The sequence below is a fragment of the Pogona vitticeps genome, chromosome 6 (genome assembly GCF_051106095.1).
Source record: "Pogona vitticeps strain Pit_001003342236 chromosome 6, PviZW2.1, whole genome shotgun sequence".
Lineage (NCBI taxonomy): Eukaryota > Metazoa > Chordata > Lepidosauria > Squamata > Agamidae > Pogona > Pogona vitticeps.
The window spans coordinates 54871781-54896673 of record NC_135788.1 but is presented as its reverse complement, the minus strand read 5'-3'; the positions used below and the strand labels follow the sequence as shown (position 1 = coordinate 54896673).

General features: G+C 42.3%; 1 protein-coding gene and 1 pseudogene across 7 annotated transcripts in view; both read left to right on the top strand.

Annotated features, from left to right (window-relative positions):
- MYRIP (myosin VIIA and Rab interacting protein) overlaps positions 1 to 24893 on the top strand; it is a 444899-nt gene that overhangs the window by 113415 nt on the left and 306591 nt on the right. The gene's annotated exons all lie outside the window — the stretch shown is intronic.
- LOC144583914 (U1 spliceosomal RNA) lies at positions 20744 to 20898 on the top strand (annotated as a pseudogene).

Sequence of the window (24893 nt, the reverse complement as noted above, 5' to 3'; positions counted from 1 at the left end):
TACCCATTAATCACAGTGACAGATAATCTCTCCTCCTTATCACAACAACACACCCACAAGAAAAACACACTGATCACTATAATCACCCATCTCCTGAAAAGGACAAAAGCTGATCCCACAGCTATAAACACTCAACTCCCAAACAAACTGCACCAGAGCACAGAGTGCTACTCTTGTCCTCTGAAGATGCCGGCCACACAGACTGGTGAAATGTCAGAACTACCTTCAGAACATGGCCAAATAGCCTGAAAAACACACAACAACCAATTTATAAATTCCTTAAATTTATTTATCACAGATTTAAAAAGTGGTTTTAACTGTGTTTTAATCACTGTGAATGAATGTGTAGCAATGATGGAATTACTCCAAATGATCTATGACAGACAGCCTCCTCTACAACAATTGCATTACAGTGGTGCCTCGCTTGACGATAATCCATTCCGTTCAAATTGCTGTTAAGCGAAATCGTCATCAAGCAAAAAACCCATTGAAATGCATTGAAAACTGGTTCAATGCATTCCAATGGGGGAAATACCTGCTCATGCAGCAAAAATCCTCCATACGTGGACATTTTTCGATGCCTGTAAAGCGAAGAATCAGTCCTGAAAACAGCAGGGAGCCATTTTGCGCCCCGCCGATCACCTGTTTCTAATTGTCGTCTAGTGAAGAAACAGTTCCCGAAGCAGGGAACCAATCATCGTCAAACGAAAAAACCCCATTGAATCATCAAAAAGGCATTGTTAGCTATTTCAGCGTCTAGCGGGGTAATCGTCAAGCTGGGCACCACTGTATTCTGAAAATTTATTGAAATTGGGAATTTTAGCAGTTTTTTGTTAGCAGTAGGGCAATCCCTACTGTGCAGTTCCACCTGGAGTACTTATTGGACTGTGTCTAACATTAGTCTTCATAACCACAGACCTAAAAGGGATTTTTAGTCACAGCTGAATTTGTAATAATCTCAGTGGATTAACCGAGCTAGATAAGCTCATTGGCCAAACCTTTGTTGCATAGTTATGCCAGAAAAGGCAAATGGTGTAACATACAGCAGTTTTCCATACCTAATCAATGAATCCCTGCTTGAATTTTTGAGTGCATAGCAGTGTGGTGGACCTAAAAAATCAAGTGGATGCTTTTTAAATGCTACTGCAAGTTACACAGTTTCACTGTTGCAGGTTTTATTATCCATAACTATTTTGGCCATTGTAAGAACTCCGCAACAGTGCTTAGCTACTGATGTTTTCATAAATCTATTTATATGTCCTGCATTGTTTTTAATTTGTTTGCTTTTGGTTGTGGAGTCCTATTCTTCACAGCTGAAGAGCAGACACATGTACCCTCAAAAGAGAGGGAGAGAGAAAGTGGGAAATTGAGATTGCCGACAAAGCAACTTCAGCAAGATACCTCTTTTAACACTACACTGGTGGTCAGAGAAGCAATGAGAGGTGGGGCATGGAAATTCATATTACTAAATATCATTGACCAGACTTTTGGCAATTCATGCTCCGCTTTTTATTTATTTATGTATTTATTTATTTTATTTACATCCCGCCTATCTGGCCTATCTTCCTCCAGATTCCTTTGCTAGCTGAATTGGCCTAATTTAGTGTTTCAAGTTGAATTTAAAGGTTATTTTAAAATTGGAAGGGCTTTTCATACTACTGTGCTTCTGCAAAACTGAGGTTGCACCTGCTTACAAAGCTACTTCGCTGTTTAGCTTGTCCCAAACAGTTATTTAAACCCATACATTTCGAAAATGAAATGTAGCATTGGTAGCTTCCATCCTAGAAGTAAAAGATAGCACTCTGTCATTCTTCTACAAATTGCAGCATATGGTGTTGTTTTCAAAGTAGTTTTGACGGTTGACAAATTGTCTGTTGAGACAATCTTTATATATACAGTGGTGCCGCCTAGAGTGGTCTTAATCGACTAGATAGGCGGGATATAAATATAATAAATAAATAAAATTAAAATAAATAAATAACGAGCGCACCATTTAAGGATGAATCCGCATACCAATGCGGATTTTGCGATCGCTAATGCAATCGCATACCGATGTTTCTTCGCATTGCGAGGGGGAGCAGCTGTCCAGCGGTTCGAAAATGGCCTCTGGAACACCCAAAATGGCCGCCAGAACACCCAAAATGGCCACCAGAACACCCAAAATGGCCACCGGAACATGGGGAAACATCGCAGAACGGTGAGTTTTGGGCCCATTTGGAATGGGGTTTTTTGATCCGTTTAGCGATGTTTCCCCATAGCGAAGGTTAATCCGGAACGGATTAACCTCGCTATGCGGGGCACCACTGTATTTTTAAGTGTTCGGAAATCTTTTAAAAAACCATACGTGTATCAAACTCATGTTACAAAAGGAACAGAGAGCAGGTAGACTCTGTATTAGTAATTTAGTGCACAAAGACTTGTAAATCCATGAGCAGAAGTGTTTTTATGGGAAAAATAAATGTTGAAGATTATTACTTACTTTACTTTATTTAGATTTATACCCCACCCCTCTAGAGAAAGTCTACTTGGGGCAGCTTACAATCCACAATATTAGACTGATCAATCATTAATAGTTAAAAATGGCTGGAATCTTGTTGCCTTGTTTAACAAAATGTGTAATTTTTAACTTGTTCCTAGCCGGCAAGTAAGAAGTTACTGCTGGGACTCTTGAATACACACCAAACCAGGGATATGTGGCCTTCCGAGAATTGCAGCAGTGCCTCTTTACTTGCCATCTAGGAAAGAGTGAACATTACAGCTCTTGTTACACAAAGCAGGATTAAGGAGCCACACAGAGAGATATTTGGCCATGACTCATTAGCCTTAAATAGCTTTGAAATTCCAGTGAGATTAAAATTTTAGTTTTAATCTTATTTTGTTCTGAGTCTAGAAGTAGGAATCTATGGCCCTTCAGATGGCATGACAAACTGTAAGATGCTATGAATGTTGCAGTACAATAACATCTGGAGGGTCATAGTTGTTCTGCCTGTCCCTGACTAGGATAATAGTAAGGGAGGCATTGTTGTCTGTAAGTCTGCAAGCAGGGACAAATACCGGGCTTCTCAATAATCATTAAAACATTTAAAAATAAGAGAATGAGCATTGTGTATGAAACACTATGAGATGGGTTTGACAAAAATTCAAGGCCTCTCCTGCCCTGCTGCACTCAGCAAATGGCTGTAACAATGTCAGGAAGGCTTTGGAACTGGAATCTGAAGCCTCATGGTCCCACTTGTCACCAGTTTGGCTAGCAGACATATTCAAACATTGTATTGGTTCAGCTCCCAGAATTCTGCTCTATCTTTCCTTCCCACACACCTCTCTGGGCCCAGAGCCAGTTCCTAACTGGCACTGATTTAAGTTACTCAGTTGTTTGTTTTGAGTTTCTCAGAAGTCTGTAGCCACAATATGTCTGATTTTAAAGATCCAGTGCTTTAACTCATCCATTGTTAAAGTCCTACTTTAAATAGATTGAAATAATCAGGACTTAAATAAAATGTGGCAAACAAGTCCTTGCTTAATGGTTGAAATCCTGTTCTTAGCACTAGAGTTGGACACTGAATCAGAGGGGATTTGGTGAGTCATCTCCTCTATACATTCCATTGATTCAAATAGGCTTACTCTAGTGGTGATTTACTTTAGGTTGCAACTACAGTAGGCTCGTTTGGATCAATGGAAGATAGGGAGGAATTGACCCACCACATGGCCACTGATTCAATGGGCTTACTCTGTTGCAACGTACTGTGCTAAGCAACAGGATTTCAGCCATTGATTTGAATCTCATCTTGATGCATGGCAAATCAAACAAATAAGTCAAAATGTTCTACATAGAGAGATCATGTATCTGTTTGATTTTTTCATGTATGCAGTTGGTTGTTACATGAGCACAACAACATTTAGAGAGCATTGTAAAGGGTTATTTGTACCTGCTTGTGCAAGCAGATCCCTGTTATCACATTCTGTGGTTTCCCCTGGGCAAAGGAGATCAGGCAGAGAGTGGCTGAAAACACCATTCAGTGGGTCATTACACTCTACTGACAGTCCATGGGATGCTCACAGAAACACACACATCTTTCAAGTAAGTTGAAGCTCTTTTGTTCTGTGAATTGCTCTCTGATTTTATGACTTGGCACCTCTTCTCTCTGTTCCCAAATGATTTCCTGTTTCCAGACCTGTAACAGAAAAAAAATCACTTCCATTATTTTGCTTTATGTTTATTTTAAAGTGGGGTAACCAGGATAAAAGGCATGCAAGACTACTGCTTTGAATATTTATATAATTCTTGTGAACAATATACTGTAATGGTCTTCTGAATGTGTTGCAGGAGCTTGGGGTGGGCGACTAATGTCATACCTAGGAGCTACACTGCTCTTCTTTCTTTTTCTTTCCCTTTCTTTGCAGTTTTGCACGATCCTGGATTTTGTAGTTCAGTTGGAGATTTGGGTTAGAATTAACTGATTCTCAGTGAGCCACTTAAATCAATGGTGGAGATAAAAGTAAAGAAGGTTTAACCGGAAAGTGAATGGTCCCTGTAAATCAGGGGTCAGGGAACTTTTTTACCTTCCCCCCCAAAATTTATATACGTCAACATTCCCCCCCCTTGGCTCTCGCTGTCCATGGCCAACCCCCCCACCTCTGCTCTCACCCGGGACCTGTGGCTACCACCCAGGCAGCCAGACTGGAACTGCCATACTGCTGGGAAAGTGGGTCCTTGGTGAGGGGAGGCAGGTGCCGCAGGGTCCATGAGCTCAGGTGAGGCGGGGTAGGAAGGGGGTCTCCTCGCCAGTGCACCAGGCGGGTGGGTGCAAGCAGAAAGGAGAGCCCCCGCCAGGGATCTGCTGGGCAAAGAGTCCAGCTGGCCTGGTACGCCGTCCTCCCCCCCCCACTTTGAAGGTGAGGAGGGCAGGCAGGTGCCCTGTGCAGTTCCTCACCAGGGCTCTCTCTCCCCGTGACAGAATGTTTGCCTACACACAGCATCGTTGGAAATAAAATGACTGGGGGTAAAATGCCTGCTGCGACTGTCCTCATTATCCCCAGGATTTTCATTTTTACCCCATTTGGAGTAAATTACCCCTGTTCCCTGACCACTGCTGTAAATATGTGTGGAGTGGCTAGCTATCTTCCATTGGTAATACCCTGTTTCTCTGAAAATAAGACCTAATCTGAAAATAAGTCCCAGTATGATTTTCAGGATGCTTGTAATATAAACCCTACCCCAAAATTAAGCCCTAGTTAAGTGAAACCCCACCCTCCACCATTGTGCAGCATTGTGCAGCAACCATAAGATGACATTACTGTATTTGAATAAATGCAGATTGTTGTATATGAAAAAAAAAACATCCCCTGAAAATAAGCCCTACTGCACTTTTTGGAGCAAAAATTAATATAAGACCCTGTCTTATTTTCGGGGAAACATGGTAGTAGATAGTTTCTTGTATTTGTCCTGTTTATCAAGCTAGCCCAAATTAAGGAGATGTAAATCTGTCAATTTCACATTCTCCTGTTTTTGTCCTGAATACATTGTTGTGAATTCTTATGATAAATGGATAAAAAGAAACAAAATCATTTCCCATTAGCAATGGCCAAATAAAAAAGGTAACACTTGTTCCATCATGAAAGGATCATATTGTACCTGCCCTACCATTTAGTGGCTTTAAATGAATGTATTGGGAAGAAAGGAATAGGGCAACTCTAATTTACTATTATAAACAAGATTATATACAAAGAGAGTCAAACCCAGGTTTAAAGAGCTAAGCTCTGACAGCCTGGAAGGATGAATCAGTTAATTTCACTTTTACCAATATGAAAAAACATTAAAATTTCAGATTCTGTCTATCACCTTTATACAGAAATGCGTGAATTATTGTAAATTTTTAACAAAAGCAAATTGAAATTACATTCTGACACATCTCTAATGCAGAAATAGATACAAGCAAATAGGGGGGACAATCTTATTTCAGAACGTTCTTGGGAGATTGGTTGAGGCCAAGCTATCATTTTTTTTTCCTAAATGAATCCCAACTGCTCAGTCTGCTTCCATTTCTGTTACAGGTTTGAAACACTAAATTAGTTGCTATGAGTCTGAATACATATCTACAAGGAGTTAGTCTACTGTATAGGGTTCATCTTAACACATGTGACATTTTTAGTGGAAAAAAATTGTGTGTCCTAGATCTGTGGCAGCCTAACATGTATGATTCATAAAAAACAGACTTTTTTGTTAACAGATAATTGTGTTTTGACAGGAAAATAAAGCTTCTGTATTTATCAGGGAAATACTTTAAGGATTTGGCTCTTACTAGAGACAGGAATAAAATACTGCTGATGTGATGACCTTTCAATTGCTTAAGTGGCATGCAAAGTTTTTCTTTCAAAGATCAACTAGATCTTTGTACTCTGTTAAATAAAAAAAGTGTTATCTTGTATTGTAGAGAAATAATTGCATAATAATTCTCACTGGAGGTGGCAATGGTAAAATCACTTCTTAAATATATTATATAACTTGGAAACCTTATTAGGGTTGCTGTAAGTTAGATACAACATGTCAGCACATAACAACATTGGTATCTTCAGACTTAGTGGGCTAAATTACTAGGTGATGCTATTCTTTGCCTTTCAATTGCCTCTTTATCTAGCAGCTAGAGCCCACAATTATGTGACACCATATTCTGCTGACCCTATATCCTAATTAACCTTGCCAGAGCTTATTAATGAGTCTTCTTTAATATCAAAGAATGGAGGAATGTGCAAGGGTTGTTTTTCTTTCCCCAGTAATAGTTAAGATCTCTTGACACCTAATTCAGTCCCCTTTAATTAAAGCATTGATTTAGTTGTTGGAATTCTTTAGAGCATTTTGTAACCTTTAGATGACATTGGGCTGTATTTCTAATGCATTTTATAAGAGAGCTACATGGTGGTTTAACAGTTAATTGTATTGTTGATGCATAGATTTTGTCATCTTGATATCAAGACTGTTAGGATATATTCATAAAATCAAATGCTGATTCCTATTGTATACATAATGGCAGATGTATAACTTATGTATAACTTGACTAAAGTAGCTGATAGTGCATCTGATAGCTTTTCTAGTAGGCTTGTGCATCTGTGTACTACTCTAGAAATGAGACACATTACTGCTTCCAGATCTGACAAGCCAAGACATGTTGCTGTATGAAGCAATAGTAAGTGGAGCCTTCCCTTCAATTCAAGGTGCATAGTATGCAAGGGCCAGCCAAGTTATATGGAAGTAGCCTCTGAGTGGGCCTTCTCTTGTGTCCTCCCCACCAGATATGCCTCTGAGAGTAGTGGGACTAAGAGAAAAGAATCTCTTGAAATTCTTAACAGCCCCAGAGGCACATATGGGGAGATACTATTCTTCAGGTTGCCTACACCCAAGTCATATAGGGTTTCATAGGTAATAACAAGAACTTTGAACTGGGCTTAGAAATGGATAAGCAATCAATAAGCTGTTCTAACCAGGGACTTATATGCTCCCTGTGACTGGCCTTGGTCAACAGTCTGGCTGCCCAATTTTTCAAAAGCTGAAGTTCCCAGACACTCTTTGAGGGCAGCTCCATCTTAAGCATGTTAGCAGTAATCCAAGGAGGATGTAATAATTAAGGCAAGTAGGTCACACAGTAGCCAAATCGGACATCTCCAGGAGCAGATGCAGCTAGAATCCTGAGCTTTAAAAGTCCAATCCCCACCAGATATTAATCTGTCCATGACAAAGGAACTACTGAGAGTTCCTCCACATCAAGTTAACCCTCACAACCTCTCTCACACCTGTGTCTCTCACACACAGAAAACCAGATCCAGTGTGTGCCCTTCAGTGAATGGGGTCAGATACCACTTAGGACAGACTTGTGTTTGTGATGGAGTACATGGAATTCTAAGCTGCTCTGATAAGATGGTTTTGGTATGGGTGCTAAAGTCCCCCAAAAGAACAAGCCAAGAGGAATTGGGCACCACCCTGAGACCAGTTCAGTCTGCTAACGGAGGAACACCAACGGAACCACTACTTTGTCCCAGATAGCTAGTTTCAGATGTACATACCTAGAACATACCTAGTACATCGTAGATGGTGGGACAGGGCACCTGCTAAGAGAGAGATGGAATGTCAATAAACTGTTGTAACTCTGCTGTCCCTCCACCCCTGGAGTCTCACCTGCTGCTTTACATAGAAACCTGTGGGCAAAGCTGAGAGAGACTGACCCATCCCTTGACTTCATCCAACCAGGGCTTTGTAATACATGCTAGTCAGCACATTTGTCCAGAATCACATGATCCAGAATCAGATCCTGGAAGTTTGTTGTCTTATTCTTCACTGACCTGGCATTTAGCAGCAACATCTTCAACCCAAAGGGTCTGCCACCAAAACTGTCTAGGATATTTGAACTGGGAGAAGATTTAGGGATGAACAGTATTTGGCTTCTCACCCCCTCACATCTACTGTAATTACAGAATTCTTTTTCTACAAGATATAGCTTCCCTCTCTAATTGATGCTTTTGCTTCTACATTTCATACTGTTCTTCCTCTCTCACCCAAGTGATATTACATATATGGTACCAGTCAAAATAATATTACAGTGGTGTCTCACTAGACGATGATAATCCGTTCCACTGAAATCGCTGTTTAGCGAAATCATTATCTAGCGAAAAGCATTTTCCCCACTTGAATGCATTGAAACCTGTTTAATGCGTTTCAATGGGGAAGAATCGTCATTGTCTAGCGAAGATCAGCCATAGGAAAGCCGCTTTGCAAACCACCGATCAGCTGTTTAAATCGCTGTCTTGCGAAGCTTAGGTCCCAAAAACACCTGTTTTGTGAGCACAGAGGGAGCTGTCAAAATCGTTGTCTAGCGAAAATCGGTTTGCGAAGCAGGGACCAAACATTGTCCAGCGAAATTCCCCCAAAGGAATCACTGTTTTGCGAATCACTATTGCGATCACAAAAAGTCAATATCTAGCGAAAAAACTGTAATGCAGGGTAACTGTCTACCGAGGCACCACTGTATTTATATAACTTTCCTTATTGAAATGGTCAATATTTTAAATATTAAATATTTAATTGAATAGGGTAACATGGAACTTGTAATGTGATTTGATGAAATTTATGCATGTATGAAAAACGGGATGAGCACCGCCCCCTAGAGTCGGACATGATTGGACTAAAAAAAAAAATGTCAAGGGTACCTTTGCCATACATGTATGAAGAAGGGAGAGTGGTGTCTACTGTAAGCTGGTGAACAGAGACTTGATATTCTTTGATGCTCTGCCCCGTGGACTATTTACCTTATGATTTATGGGGTCTTTCAATTCAGATCATCCATGCCACTAGAGATCAGCTGAGTCAGTGACAATTCATCACTGCAGAAAGGCATGGACAGAGCAATAATAGATGGAGGGAGAAATGGACAATCGGCAGATATTGCCAACCTGGCATGAAAGAACTATAAATGAATGAAAACAAGTATTGGTCATTCAGGGCTGTGAAATGGGACTTTTAAGAAGGTGTTAGTAAGTGTAGGAAGGTGAGCGCAAGTCATGACTAGGCTGGGACGAACTACCTGTAAAATGAATTTAACAAGCAATTAACGCAATAGACAGAGCCGTTAAAGGTTAGCCTCTCATTAATGAAATTAGACATCTACTGTAACTAATAACATCTAAATCTAATTTATCCCCATGGACATCCTATTATAATTCCATCAGTTTTGTGCTCTAGTATTGGGTGGGGGTGGGGATTGGAATCTGGCTTTAAATTTAAGTCAATAATCTAAATCAAAATTAGCCAAATCTAATCAAAATTACCTACAATTAAAATTGGTATCTTTAATGGTAAAATTGCTCTTATTAATCTCTTGAAATTATTATTGATCAATTATTCTGTGATAATTCATTACAGCTAAATTAATCCATTGACAAATTATTTTAGTACATACTACTATTGCACTTTATCTGCACCACTCTTTACCCTTCTTTGCACTTTATTACACAACATTTACACCAGAGTCAATAGGCCTGTCACCCAGGCCTATTGACTATACCAGTTATTACGGGCAGAGGAAGGTATGGTGCTTGTGCAGCAGCAATTAAACCCAAAAGAACAGAGACGAGATGGTTAAAGGCTGTCCCTTGTTCTAGTTCTGTTGCCAGTGACCAGAATTGATGTAACTTGCTCAGCCAACTCTCTACTCTATCCTTGATGCTGTTAAGTACCAGATCTGCTTTAAATAAGGCCCAGTTAATCCAAAACTTGATCTTGGATGAAATAGCAGATCTAGCCTGTATTGCCCTGGGTGGTGCAGAGGGAGGTATAGCCCGCTCATTAATTTGCCCACCCGGATATTCCATCTAGCACCAAGGTAGACTGGAAGGTTGGGGAGGGGGAGTTGCCATTATTTATAAAAACACCTTAGAGTTTATTAGGCTCTCTGCCTTGAGCATCCTGGGCCTTGCGTCGCTTCACGTGTCGGTAGGGATCAGGGATGGATTTGAGATGGTACTGGTTTGCCGTGCTCCCCGCAGCCCAGGACTTTACTTTCCGGAGCTGGCAGACTAAATCTGGGCAGTGGCACTGAGGTCACCCAAATTGTCCTGGGTGGCTTCAATGTCCAAGCTGAGGTTGGGGCTACAGGCCCAGCTCTTAAACTCTTGGCTTTCTTGGACATGTCCCAATTTGTCTATGGTCCCACCCACGTGGGGGGTCAGATATTAGACCTGGTATCCTCAACAGGTCAGGGAGAGTGGCTAGATGGTGACTGACTTGGTATTGGTCCCCTTGTCATGGTTGGATCACCACCACAGACTTTGCTTTTTGGCAGAATTCTTCTGCCCTAAACGCCCACAATTTGTCTGCCATAATGGCTATCTGTTGCAGGTTAGTGTTGTCATCTCAGGCTCCTAATTTTTTGTCTCAATCCTTCAGGAGTGTATCCAAAACATCTTTGTACCAGCTGTTTAAAATCTTGCCAAGATAAATCATCTCTGGCTCTCTGCACCAAGATTTGAGATAATTGTCCCGTTATTTGAGAGTGGAGCAATTTCACAAAGAGTCTCTCAGGCGCACCTATATCTTTACAAACCTGCTCAAAGTTAGTTTAAAAAGCCAGAACATCATCCCCTTCCTTGAAACACAGGATATGTTTTATATCAAATTAAACCACAAAATCCCTTTCTCTCTCCTTCCTAGCTGCCTCTGCTGCCTCATTTCTCATTCGCTGTGTAGCCTCCTCTTCTTCCTTACGTTCTCTCCTCTCATAGGCAAGAACTAATTGCCTCTGAGCTGACAAAAAGTCAGTCATCATCAGGGTTAACAAGTCTGTGTTAGATACAGGTTGAGGTGTCGGGGTCCCGGCAGGGGTTGTATCTGTTCCTTGGTTGAGCGGAATGGCAGGGGTTTCCCCGGCTCCTCGGCCAGGCAGATCATCACCTCTTGGTCATCTCTAGGAATACTTGAGTTCCCTGCTGCTGCCTCATGGGCTGCTGTTCTCACCAAGCGTCATCTCTCCCTCTCGGTTGCAGTATCCCAAGTTTGAGTCGGCAAACTGAATTTGGGGTCAAGAACTTTTATCCTGGGTCTGGCACCTCCAGGTACCAAAGTACAGTAGGTACAGCTTCAGCTCTGGTGATAGCAATCTGGTCTCATTCCTGGGACAAAAGGTAGTCCATGCTTCCAGGCAGATCACCCAAGGAAGGTTTCTGAGTTCCCCTCCCTGTCATCTTGCCTAGCAAAGTAACAAAAACAGAAAAAGATCCACCCACAGTGGATCTGAGGGAAGGGGGATGGCGTTGGAGGGGACAGCCATTGAGGTGGTGCTGGGTAGGAGAAGAAATGGCAATGGGGGTAGAACATGCCCATGTAGGAGAAGAGAGGTTAAATATCTTACATCTATCCCCTCTTCTAGTCCTACCCCCAACCAGATGGTATCAGGTGGCCATATCAGCAAACTCTCGAGCCACACGGTGCTGTTGATGAACACTAGGTCAGTAAAAAATAAGACAGCCCTCATCCATGATGTAATTCTGGATGAGACTGCCAACCTGGTGTGCATTACTGAGACCTGGGTGGGAGAAGAGGGTGGTGTTCCCCTCTCCCAGCTGTGTCCTCCTGGGTACTTGGTCCAACGCCAGTGTCGCTTGGTGGGTCGGGGAGGGGGAGTTGCTATAGTCTATAGGAGTTCTATCTCCTTGACCAGGCTTCCTATCCCTTTGAGATGAGGTCTTGAGGACCTGTATTGTGTGTTGGGCTTACGAGACAGATTGGGGATTCTGTTGGAGTACCGCCCACCCTGCTGCATACCAACAATCTCCCTACCTAAGCTGACAGAGGTAGTATCGGACCTGGTGCTGAGGACTCCCAGGTTGTTGGTGCTGGAGGCCCTCAAAATCCATGCTGAGACTGCCTTGACTGGGGAGGCTTAGGACTTCATGGCCACCATGACAGCCATGGGGCTGTCTCAATGTGTCATCGGCCTGACACATGAGAAAGGCTATACCTTGGGCCTGGTTTTCTGAATGGGACTGGAAGATGGTGATTTAGATGTGGAGGGGCTAGTTGTGACCCCATTGTCATGGTCAGACCACTTCCTGGTCAGGTTTAGTCTATTACCTTCTCCCCTCTGCAAGGGTGGGAGATCTATTAAGATGATCTGCCCTAAGAGACTAATGGATCCAGATGGTTTCCTGAATGCTCTGGGGGTTATCCGTCTGATATGCTCAGCACTCCTCTCAAAGCTCAGGTCACCCTATGGAATAGAGAGATTGACCTGAGCAGTTCACACAATTGCACCTAAGCACCCTCTCCCTGCTTGCAGAGCCCAGACAGCTCCTTGGTATATTCCTGAACTGCAGACAGTGAAGCAAGAGGGGAGACGGCTGGGGTGAAGGTGGAGGAAATCCCACTGAAAGTCTGATTGAACACGACTTAGAGCCCATTACTGGGCCTATTTCGTGGCAATACGGATGGCGAAACAGCAATATTTCTCCAGCCATATTGCTTCCTCAGAATGTCATCCAGCAGAACTGTTTTGGGTGGTCGGGGGTCTTCTTCAACCGGGAAATCTGGTGGAGGTCCCGGACTGCTCATCAGCTCACTGTGATGAGTTTGCCATTCATTTTGAGGGGAAGATAGCTCAGATTCGCAGTGGGTTAGACTCCAATATTACAGCAGAATCAGAGGATGTGTCCAGTGTGCCGTGCTTAGGTCAAGTATTAATGGATGAGTTTCAGTTGTTGAGACCTGAGGATGTGGACAGGGTGCTTGGATCTGTCCGTTCTACCACTATTCCGCTTGACCCTTGCCCATCATGGCTAATTGGAAGATCTGCCAGGGGGGTTTGCACCTGGGTCCAGGAGGCCGTGAACGCCTCCTTGAGAGATGGAGTGGTCCCTATCACCTTAAAAGAGGTGGTAATTCAGCCATTCCTAAAAAAGCCTAACCTGGACCCAAGGCTAGTGGTTAATTACCTCCCTTATTTGGGCAAAGTGTTGGAGTGGGTTGTGCCCGGGCAACTCCAGGCGCTGCTGGATGAAATGGATTTTCTGGATCCATTTCAATCGGGTTTCAGGCCGTGTTTTGGTATGGAGACTGCCTTGGTCGCCCTGTATGATGACCTTTGCCAGGAGAGAGACAGGGGGAGTGTGACACTGTTGATACACCTGGACCTCTCAGTGGCTTTCAGCATCATCGACCACGGTGTCCTTTTGGATAGGCTGTCTGGGTTGGGAGTAGGGGGCACTGCTTTACTGTGGTTCCACTCCTTCCTAGCTGACTATGTCCAAAGGGTGATGCTGGGGGACAGTTACTCTGTCCCATGGCGTTTATGTCATGGGGTTCCTCAGGGCTCAATACTGTCCCCCATGCTGTTTAACATCTACATGAAACCGCTGGGAGAAGTCATCAGGAGGTTTGGGCTGAGGAGTCAGCAATATGCTGACGATACTCAGCTCTACCTCTCATTTTCCACCAATCCAGGTGAGGTGGTTTCTGTACTGAACTCATGTCTGGACCTGATAATGGACTGGATGAGGGTTAATAAATTGAAACTCAATCCAGATGAGACGGAAGTGCTGTTAGTGGGTGCTTTGCTGGACAAACTGGAGGGCCATTTCTCTGCCCTGAATGGGATTACACTCCCCCTAAGGGACAGGGTCTGCAGCCTGGGGGTGCTCCTGGACCCCAGTCTAACTCTGGAAGTCCAGGTGGACTCAGTGGCCAGGGGCGCCTTCCTTCAGCTGCAGAAATTATACCAGCTACAGCCCTACCTGGACAAGCTGAATCTCATGACAGTTACACATGCACTGGTAACATCTTGCATAGATTACTGCAATGTGCTCTACGTGGTGCTTCCTTTGAAGATGGTCCAGCGACTGCAACTGGTCCAGAATCAAGCTGCGCGGCTGGTGAGTGGTGGGGCCACTAGGGAACACATCAAGTCGATTCTGTTTACATTACTTTGGCTACCAGTTGCTGCCTGGGACCAATTCAAAGTACTTGTTTTGACATATAAAGCCCTAAATGGCTTGGGCCCTGGATACCAGAAGGACCACTCCTTCCATATGAACCTACCCGGTAGTTAAGATCTAGCCAGGGGGCCCTTTTGAAAGAGCCATCCCTCAAGGAGACAAGAGGGATGGCTTGTAGACAAAGGGCCTTTTTGGCAGCTGCCCGCAGACTATAGAACGCCCTCCCAATTGAGATTCATCTAGCGCCAACGTTGACGACATTTTGGTGCCTGGTCAAAATCGTCCTGTTCCAGAAGGCTTTTAATTGAAATAACATCAACTGTGGGTCCTGATGGCAATTTTTAGAGTATATATTTTAATTGTATTTTAATTGCCTTATCTTTTTATTGTATTTTAATTGTTGTAAGCCACCCAGAGTCCTTTAGGTAGTGTGGGCAGCATATAAGTTTAATATAAATAAATAAATAAATAAATAAATAAATAAATAAATAAATAAATAAATAAATAAATAAATAAATAAATAAATAAATAAATAAATAAATAAATAAATAAATAAATAAATAAATAAATGCAGTTCTATTTCACTTCATGGTCTGGATATGCAACAACTGTATCTAATTTAGACTTGGTCTCCAACAGCTCAGAGCACATTCGGAATCCCAAAGCTGCCACCATATAACACTCACATCTCCCTAGGGAGAGTATGATGTTTAGATAGGGAGTCACTGTGGGCACAAAACTGCCACCTTTTTCTCTGAGGTTGGTCCTCTAGGCCTCAGAGGTGCATAGTATAAGCCTCATGGACAACTCTGACCTTAAAAGAAAACTTTTGCTTACTTTCCAAGTAATTAAGCGTTGACTTTGTGCTTTCTTAAGCAACACAACAGACCAGCAAGGTAGGACCTGTTATCAAATCACCACTGGATTTAGATAGGAGTCCTCCTGTATCAAAGACTTATCTTAAAAAGTATTTGTTTTTATTAAGAAAATAAAGTAGTTTCATTAGAATACAGTTGTGCAAAAGCATTTAGCATTACATATTCATCAATTTCAATGGTTAAATAAAGCTTCTATTTCTAGATAAAATAATAACCACTAAAATCCCTAAGTGATCATCTTGCTTCTGAGCTGGGCTACTCACTCCCCCTCTTTCTGGTTTCAAAAAGACAAACCATTTTTCCTTGCTACATCCTGCAAACATTCTTCAACATACACCAACCAAGAACAAGAGAACTTTTCACATATGCAAAACAATCATTTTTTACATGTCTTGGCCCTCCTTTTCCCTGACACTTCTTAGCTGCTAACCAATTAATCACAAGAAAGCTTAACACATCTCTCCACCCATAATTCACACAGATCCACAGGTGGCTTATCTTGCCTTCAATTAAGAGGTATGCATGTTTGGTCTTCTTTGAGTCTTGGCCTTGCCTTCTTATCTTCTGTAATAGGCTTCTTCATACCAGGCAACTCTGCAAAAACAATCTCGCAGTTTCCATTGCTTTTAATATCATCTCATACAGAACTTAACAGATTCCATCTTCTTCATGTGACTACGTGTCCCAGAATTTTTCAATATCATTACAAAGGCTATAAGAAAATCCTACTTTGCTTGCCAGATAAGTGATGCTCAGGACCACCAAGTGGAACAGTTTCGCAGTGTGTCCAAGTTACAGGCCTCCCAGTAGCATCTCTTGTGACCAATTTGTGGCCTTCTTTAAAAAAAAAGTGGAGAACATCTGCTGGGACCTAGATATCTCCTCTTTATCAGTGGATATTTTAACATAATTTCAACCCGTGACGTCAGTTGAGGTTGACAGGGTCTTTGATCACTGCAGGGCCACCTCACTACATTCTTGCCTGGCCTGGTTGTTGAAAGTGGCCAGGCTGATAACAACTGAGTGGGCAGAGGCTATTATCAGTGGGTGTCTACTTGAGGGCAGGGTCCCCCTTGTGATCAAGGAGACACTTATTTTATTTATTTATTTTATTTATATGCTGCCCACACTACCCAAAGGTCTCTGGGCGGCTTACACTTATTAGGCCTATCTGGAAAAAAAACAGTTTGGCAGCTGAAGATATTAACAACTATCATCCAGTCACCAATATCCCCTTTATTGGCAAACTGGTGGAGAGAGTGTTGGCTGACCAGCTTCATGCTTTCCTGGAGGAGACCGATGCCCTTGATCCATTCCAGTCCGGGTTCAGGCTGTGTATTGGCACAGAGATAGCATTGGTTGCCCTGCAAGATGACCTCTTGAGGGAGGCCGACAGGCACAAAATGTCCTTGCTGGTCCTCCTCAACGTCTCAGCGGCCTTTGATGCCATCAACCACGGTATCCTCCTGGGGAGGCTCTCGGAGTTGGGGACCAGTGGTCAGGCCTGACTCCAATCCTTCTTGGAGGACCGTTCTCAGAGAGTTCAGCTTGGGGGGATGTTGGCTACCAGATAGGCAGTATATAAATAAAATAAATAAAATGAAATGAAATATACAGAAATTTGATTATGTTTAATGGCTAAATTACATGTTACAGATACCCACTCTTTAATTAATAATTATGTGCTGTCTAGCTGATTCCAACGTATGACAGTTTTTGTAATTTTAGCTACAAAATAGTTGAAAGTGATTTGCTGGTCCTCTTTTCTAGGGGCACTTGATTGTGCCATTTGCCCAAGGCTGCACAGGCTGGCTGGGAGGCACAGTGGGAAATTCAACTCCTGGTGCCTGGATCCACAGCCATGTACTTCTTTCACTGAGTTATCCAACTTTTCACTGAGCTTCTCACTAAGCCAACCGCTCATTAGTAGATTCTTCAAATGCTGACAGAATATGATTGTCACACTAGGACAGTGATGGTGAACCTTTTTGAGCCCAAGTGCCCAAACTGAAAAAAAAACCCAGTGGGCAGCAGGCAGAAGCGGAAGGTGCGGCAGTAGGGGCAATGCCGAGCATGGAGATGGCTCCAGACCCCACTCCGGATCCGCCTCCAGTCATGCCCAACCCTGCTACTGCCTCTAGGTGCTCCAGATCTTGGCCTGCCGCCTGTTGGGGTGTTAGCAATGTGGCTGCAGCTGCCTCCTGAGGTTTGGCTGCCGGGGGTAGCGATACAGTGACTTATGGCTTGCGTGCCCACAGAGAGTGCTCTGTGTGCCAGCTGTGTCACATATGCCATAGGTTCACCATCGCTGCACTAGGAGCTCTTCAAATTAGCTTCACTTATTTTATGACTGGTCTGGGAGATAAATGTAAACTTTGTTTCAGAACCTGATTTCTCAGATATGAAAGTCTGACTAAATTATATCCTTGCAATGAACACTAATATGTCTTTGATATCTATAAAACTTCATTTGGTTCTAGCATACAGTATTTCTTAAAGGTATTCTCCCACCACTTTCCATGAGAGAATGTCAACACCTTTTGTTTTCTTCCAGTGCTATAATTAACATTAGAAGATTATAATATAGTATTACAATAACTGTACAGGGGTGCCTCGACTTACGATCATAATCTATTCCAGAAGATGGACGTAACTTGACATTTCCCAAAGGAATGCATTGAAATGCAATTAATCTGTTCAGGCGGAAGAAGAAAAATCACCAAAAAAATTGGAAAAGCGATTAATCCCTTCTGGCCAAAGGGGTCGGGAAAAAAGCAATTAAGCATTCAAGACCTATTGGAAATGCACAGAAAACAAACGGAGCAGATCGGAAATGCACAGAGAACAAAGGGGGCAGGTAGGAAATGCAAAGAAAATAGGAAAAAGTGAAGGAAATATGCAGGACCCATCAGAAATGGGGAAACCCCCCAAGAAAGCAACCAAACCCCCAAGACCCATTGGAAATGGGGGGAAAGCCAAAAAACAAACAAACCACCCATGACCCATTGGAAATGGGGAACCCCCCAAAGCAACCAACCCCCCAAGACCCATTGGAAATGGGGGAAACCAAAAAACAAACAAACCCCCTAAGACCCATAGGAAATGGAAAAAAACCAAAACAAACAAACCCCCCAAGACACAGCACAGCACAGAAACATAACCCACCAGCTCAAAACCATGCTGCAAAAACACCCAGAACTGTTTTTAAAAAGCAGAAAACAGCACCTTACCTTACCGGGCAGTCCGAAGCCTGCAAACACACACACATGCTCACTCAGAAGCAGAAGGAGGCAGTCCCAAGCCTCCTCCGTCACACACTCTCTTAACTGCTGGGGTGAAAGAGCTGCAAAGAAGCAGCCTCGTCGCCACCTAAAGTTAGAAATTTGAATTTCCCGCCTTTCCCCCCTGCCTTTTTCTGTTTGTAAATGGAAACTCCGTTCACAAGTAGAAGCAAAATTTTGTGGCCGGAGCGGGTCGTAACTCAAAATGGTCGTAAGTAGGGACGTTCGTAAGTCGAGGCACCACTGTAGTTTTATTTGAAGTACTATTATAGCAATTAGTACAGAATTCAGTACTAACTCTTCATTCTACAATGCAGAATTCAGAAGTTCAGGATACTGTATATACCTGACATCAATTTTAGAACAACTGAATTTCTGCCTGTAAGTTACTGAAGCATGTTCACAGTATTGCAGTTGTCATACAAACCCCTGACTACCTCAGGACCAGGGTACCTAACAGTTTGTCTTTTCCTGTATGTGGTTAGTTGACGTCTGAGGTCCTTTATTGGTTTTAGCAAATTAATGAAGTGTCATTGCAAGACAGACTTTGTCAGTGGTTGCACCCACCATGTGGAATGCTATTGTCCATCTGTCTAGAAGGTGAAAAACATACTCATTTTAAAACAGTAGCTGAAACCATATACCGTATTTTTTGCTCCATAAGACGCTCCGGATCTTAAGACGCACATAATTTTTAGAGGGGTTAAACAGGGAAAATATATTCTGAACCAAATAGTGTAATAAAATATTTAATACACTATAACAGAATAACATTTGAACCATGTAAAGTGAACAGCAGTCAACAGTGGCATTAAGAACCATTACCACTGTCATTAACAAATGGAGAGACTTAAAGCTTTGTGTACTCATGTACCATAAATTTAATTCAAGTATATATAGACCATTATCAGCCAGTGATAAGACCTATACCACGCTACCTATATTTTACATTTCCTTTCATCCACCTCCTCCCCATGCTTATAGAAATGACAGATGAGATTGTTGTGCAACTCTGCCCATCTACAGCTCAATCCTATATTAAATTAGAAATGGTTTGTCTGATTGGGCACTGCATTGAGAGGTCCCTTTTAGTTGTGTGGAGGATAAATAGTGGAATTAAACTATTTAACAGCTGGTTTTCCTTATTTACTTTAGGTTATGCAAAAGAACAGCAACACAAAGCTTAACCTGATCCCATTCACCAGCAGTAGCACATGCTCAGCATAAGACCAAATCTCCATTTTCTGACATAATTGAACGTTTATAGCATGCAAGGCACAACACACAAAGCCAGGAACAATGTTCTTGACCAGCCAAAAAAACTGAATACAAACTATAGTAACTGAAATCAGGAAGCAGGTACTGTAATCCAGTTAGAAGTCACGAGGCACAGTTAGTTTCCTTGCTGCAACACCCTTTGGAAATACATTATTAGATGCCCAGAACTAGTTGAAAAGTTTGCCAGTTGAATCCAAATTTCCCATAGAAATACATTGAAAAAGGTCAGAAACTTTAAAAAACCTAAAAGAAATTCACTTACCAGGTACTGTAGACTGAGCCTGGCTCTTCACAGTGCCTTGGTAGACCCCAGAACAGCCAAAAAAGAGCCCCAAACAGCTAAATGCCAGCAGGCAGCCTGCAGACGGCAGCCATTTTGTGCTCTTCTCCGTTCCTGCCCTTTCCCCACCTAACAGCTGATCAGCCGCTTCCCAGGCAAGCAGGTTTCAACTCAAACAGAGCACCTTTTAATCCAAACAGGTTTTAACTCAAAACAAGAAGCTTTTAAAGAAAAACAAGCAGCTCTCTAACTGCTTGGACTAGCAAGGAAGCAGACAAGCTGCCTCTTCACTAACTGAAAGTTTCGATTTCCCCTGCTTTCCCCGCCTTCCCCACATATTAGGTATGCTAATATATGTGCACTGGAGGATTGTGGGAGGAACATCTAGCCCCTGATGGGGGTCCTGTGGGGGACCCCAAAACACTGAGGAGCTCTCCTGGACTCTTTCAGCACTGGGGCTGTGCAACCCTGTTCTGATCAGGAGGTGCAGCCAGGCGGTCACCATGCCTTTTGAGGGCAGGGCACACAAAGGGCCAGGAGGCTTAGGGGCCATTCAAACTCAGACCTGGCAGGGAAGATACCATTCTTGTAAGAGTGGTTTTCCCAGGGTAAGGCTCATCTATTGCACTTCAGATGAGCTGACCCCTGTGATTTCCCCAAATGTGGGAAAATCAACTGCCTAAATGGGGGACTATGTTTCTGGTTTCCCCTGGTTTTTATAGAATCACTCCTTCCCCTTTGGTCCTTGGCTGTTTGTATTGCTTGCTGCCACAGGCCTGTTTGCCTTGCTGGTTTTCCAGTTGAGCTTCAGGGAGCAGATCTTGGAAAGCCATCAGTGCAGAATGCTGAGGTCTGAACAGCAAGCAGTCTCTGCTGCCAGTTCAGAGGCCTCCTGGCATGGCAGTGGAAGGCTTTTGGGTCGTGGTGGCTGAACCCTGGGTTATTGCATTCCCTCCATAAGACGCATGTACTTTCCCTCCCACCTTTTTGGAGAGAAAAAGTGCGTCTTATGGAGCGAAAAATACGGTATGTTGATAAAGGCCTTCCCCAGCTGATGAAAACTGCTGGGGAGTTTTATATTAGTTGTCATAGTATTTTTAAGTATCCCTTATATTTCAGTGGTTCTTAAAATGTTCTGCATTGCAGTAAACCATTTAGGGATTGTATTATATTACACATTGTTTGTCATCAAATTGACCTATAGCAACCCCAATAGTCCTTTCAAAGAAACTGAGAGATTTAAGGAGTGGTTTTACCACTTTCACTCCCCCAGTGAGTTTCCATAGTTGAGCAGGGTTTCGAACCAGACCTCCTGAGTACTAGTATGTCACTCTTTCCAGTACATCACACTGGGTTGTACACTAGGTTAGACCCCTTGAATTAGAGGGACTTGGTGAGTCAACTACTTCATAAGATCCATTGATTCATACGGGCCTATTGTGCTTCCCACTTATTTTACTTAGCAACAGGATTTCAGCAATAGCCTTTTTAATAGAGCTGTCTGTCATGACTCATACTGTATCCTGTGGATTCATGTGATACATTCGAAGCAATAATTCACATATTTATAATTAGTTTAAAGATTGTCTACATATTTGACATGATAGCTGTAGTAAAATAATCCACAGGCTGAATATTTCCAATCCAATGTAAGGACAAGGTAACCTATGAAAGTACCAGACATTTGGCGATTCATTTCAAGAGCAAGGTATGTTTCCTACAAGAGCAAAATGTCACTACAACACTAACCACAAATCCCTGCTTTGTTTCCTGACCTTTAACACAGATAATCAGAAGCAAATGCTAGTTTTCTTTACCATTGGCTACTCACAAGAAATTCAACATGTGATGACTGTAGAAGCAGAGCTCTCCATAACAGGAAAACACTGTCAGTTTATTCTAACAGGAACTTGCCGCAATCTGAATTTGGCATCACTTGGTTTACATGTCCAATAACTCAGTCATGAAGCATTGGATGATTTGCATGCCTGAACAGATCATGTTGTAGGAAGAGGAAATGTGTGCTTGACTTGACATATGATCTGACCCTGAATTTAAACTCTAGTCTAGAGGTTGAGTTGTTAACAGGATAATGCACATTTACTGCCACCTCATTCCTTTTCCTCTTTTTTATATTGACTCTTAGACAGTTAAGTATTATTTTTTCTCCTGGGTTGTTTTGGCAGAAAGACAATAAATGTAATAGCCAGCTAACAGAATAACACAGTCAGGTAAACATATTTTCAGACTTCTATTACTGAACTATAAGACAATATTACTGAACTATAAGATCTTTTCTGTGCAAGAGAATTATGTTGTGCTTTTATCAGATTAGTATCTCATGTGCTACATCTTCCTGAAAAATAGTGTCTATTAAGTGAAAGCATTTTGTAACCACTTTGAATTCTTTTAAGACATTTTTAAAAACCTGGCTAACAAGAAAAGAAACTGGTATATTTCTCAGTTTTCTATATCAAGGAATGCTTTGATTTTTAAAAACAGGTGTTTTGGTAAGTCTTCCCAGTCTACATTTGACAGTTTTGCTGATTTTGTCTCATATTGTATATTCTTAGAGACAAGGGAGATTGTAAAGCCTCAAACAGCATTTGAAACAAGTGTCTTCTGGATGTCGGAAGGATGTGCTTTAGAGATGGGCATGAATTGAAAAATGAATCACAAAATTTGTCAAATATTGCCAATTCAGCAATTTGTATTTGTACAACTCAATGCCCTGGTGAATATGAATCAATGAATTTTTAGCAATTTTTGATATTGTGATTTGTTGGGCTGTAAAATGCCCCTCCAGCACCTAGAGATATCAAAGTTGCAGAGAGGTTTCCACCGATTCTCCCCTACAATCCCTTCAAGTTTGGTGAAGATTGGATTTTGAATGTCCAGGTTATGCCGTCCCTCAGTGAGGTGAGAGAGATGGCCTGTAGGCGGAGGGTCTTTTCAGCAGCTGCCCTCGATCTTTGGAATAGCCTCCCAAACAACATCCGACTGGTGCCGACATTGCTGACATTTCGGCGCCAGGTTAAAACCTTCCTCTTCCTGAAGTTTTTTAGTTGAAGGTTTTATTTTTATTTTTAATTTTAATTGATAGTCATGGATCTAGATTGTTTTTGTAGATTGTTTTTGTTTTGTTTTAACTGTATTGGTTTTTAGTGTGTTTGTTTTAATTGAATTGTTTTAATTGATGTTGGATGGTTAAATAAATAAATAAATAAATAAATAAATAAATAAATAAATAAATGGGCACATGTGTTCTTTCATGCTTCCTTCTTTTGCTTAACTTTTCTTTCACCATGTGTCTGTCAAATCACCTGGAACATTTTTCATGTAATAGCATCACAAGGGCTGCTGTTAGCAGTGAATCAGAATGTCCAGGTGTGTGGAAGCAGGAATTGTGACCCTGGGAAAGACCCTGCATTGGTTGGACTGTGGTAGGAGTGCTCTTTCTCTCCTTCAGTCCTTTAAGGCATTTTTGGACCACAGTGGTGCCTCGACTTACAAACGTCCTGACATACGACCATTTCGAGTTACGACCAGCTCCGGCCGCAAAATTTTGCTTTGGCTTGCGGCCAGAGCTTCCAGTTACAAACAGAAAAAGGCAGAGAATTCAAATTGCCAACTGTTGGTAAGCAAAGAGGCTTATTCTTTATAGTTCTTTTGCCCCAACGGTTAGAGTGAATGTGATTGGAAGAGGCTTCAAACTGCCTGGCAAGGTAAGGTGCTGCTTTCTGCTTTTTAAAAGCTGTTCTGGGTGGGTTTTGCAGTGTGGTTTTGGGCTGGGTGGTGGGATTGTGTTTCTATGCTGTGATGGGTCTGGGGGGGTTGTTTGTTTTTCGGTTTTTCCCCCATTTCTGATGGGTCTTGGGTTGTTTGCTTGTTTTTGGTCCCCCCCATTTCTGATGGGTCTTGGGTTTTTTGCTTGCTTTTTGGTCCTCCCATTTCTGATGGGTCTTGGGGGGTTTGTTTGCTTTTTGGGCTTCCCCCCATTTCCGATGGGTCTTGCACGTTTCACTTGCTTTCTGCTTTGCTTTTTTTGCATTTCCGAAGGGTCTTGCACGGTTTGCTTGTTTTCTGCTTTGCTTTTTTGCATTTCTGATGGGTCTTGCACTGTTTGCTTGCTTTTTGCTTTGCTTTTTTTGCATTTCTGAAGGCTATTGCACAGTTTGTTGCTTTTCTCTCCCCCCCCCCCTTCGGCCAGAATGGATCGATCACATTTCTGATGGGTATTGTGTCGTTTGGTGTGGGGTTTTTTGTGATTTTTTTTTCTTCAGCCGGAACGGATTAATTGAATTTCAGTGCATTCCTATGGAAAATGGTGCTTCGACTTATGACAATTTTGAGTTACAACCATCTTCTGGAACAGATTAAGTTTGTAAGTTGAGGCACCACTCTATAGCCATACAATAGAAATGATGAAAAGCGAAACAAACTGACCTGAAAGAAGCAGTTCTTTTTGTGTTAAATGAAAGGACAAGTGCACAAAAAAACCATGAAAACAAAAGGGGCCTCTCCCAAAAAAAACCTGAAACACAATAAATATGAAAATTTCAGCTGTATGCATCCCTGATAGGAAATATAGCATTTGGAATCACAAGGATGTGATCCAGCATTCCTGACTGTAACATCCATAGACTTGGAGGCTAGTGGAAAGCTGCCATAGGAGGATTGCTTAATGGCTTTTGAGAGATGTTCTGA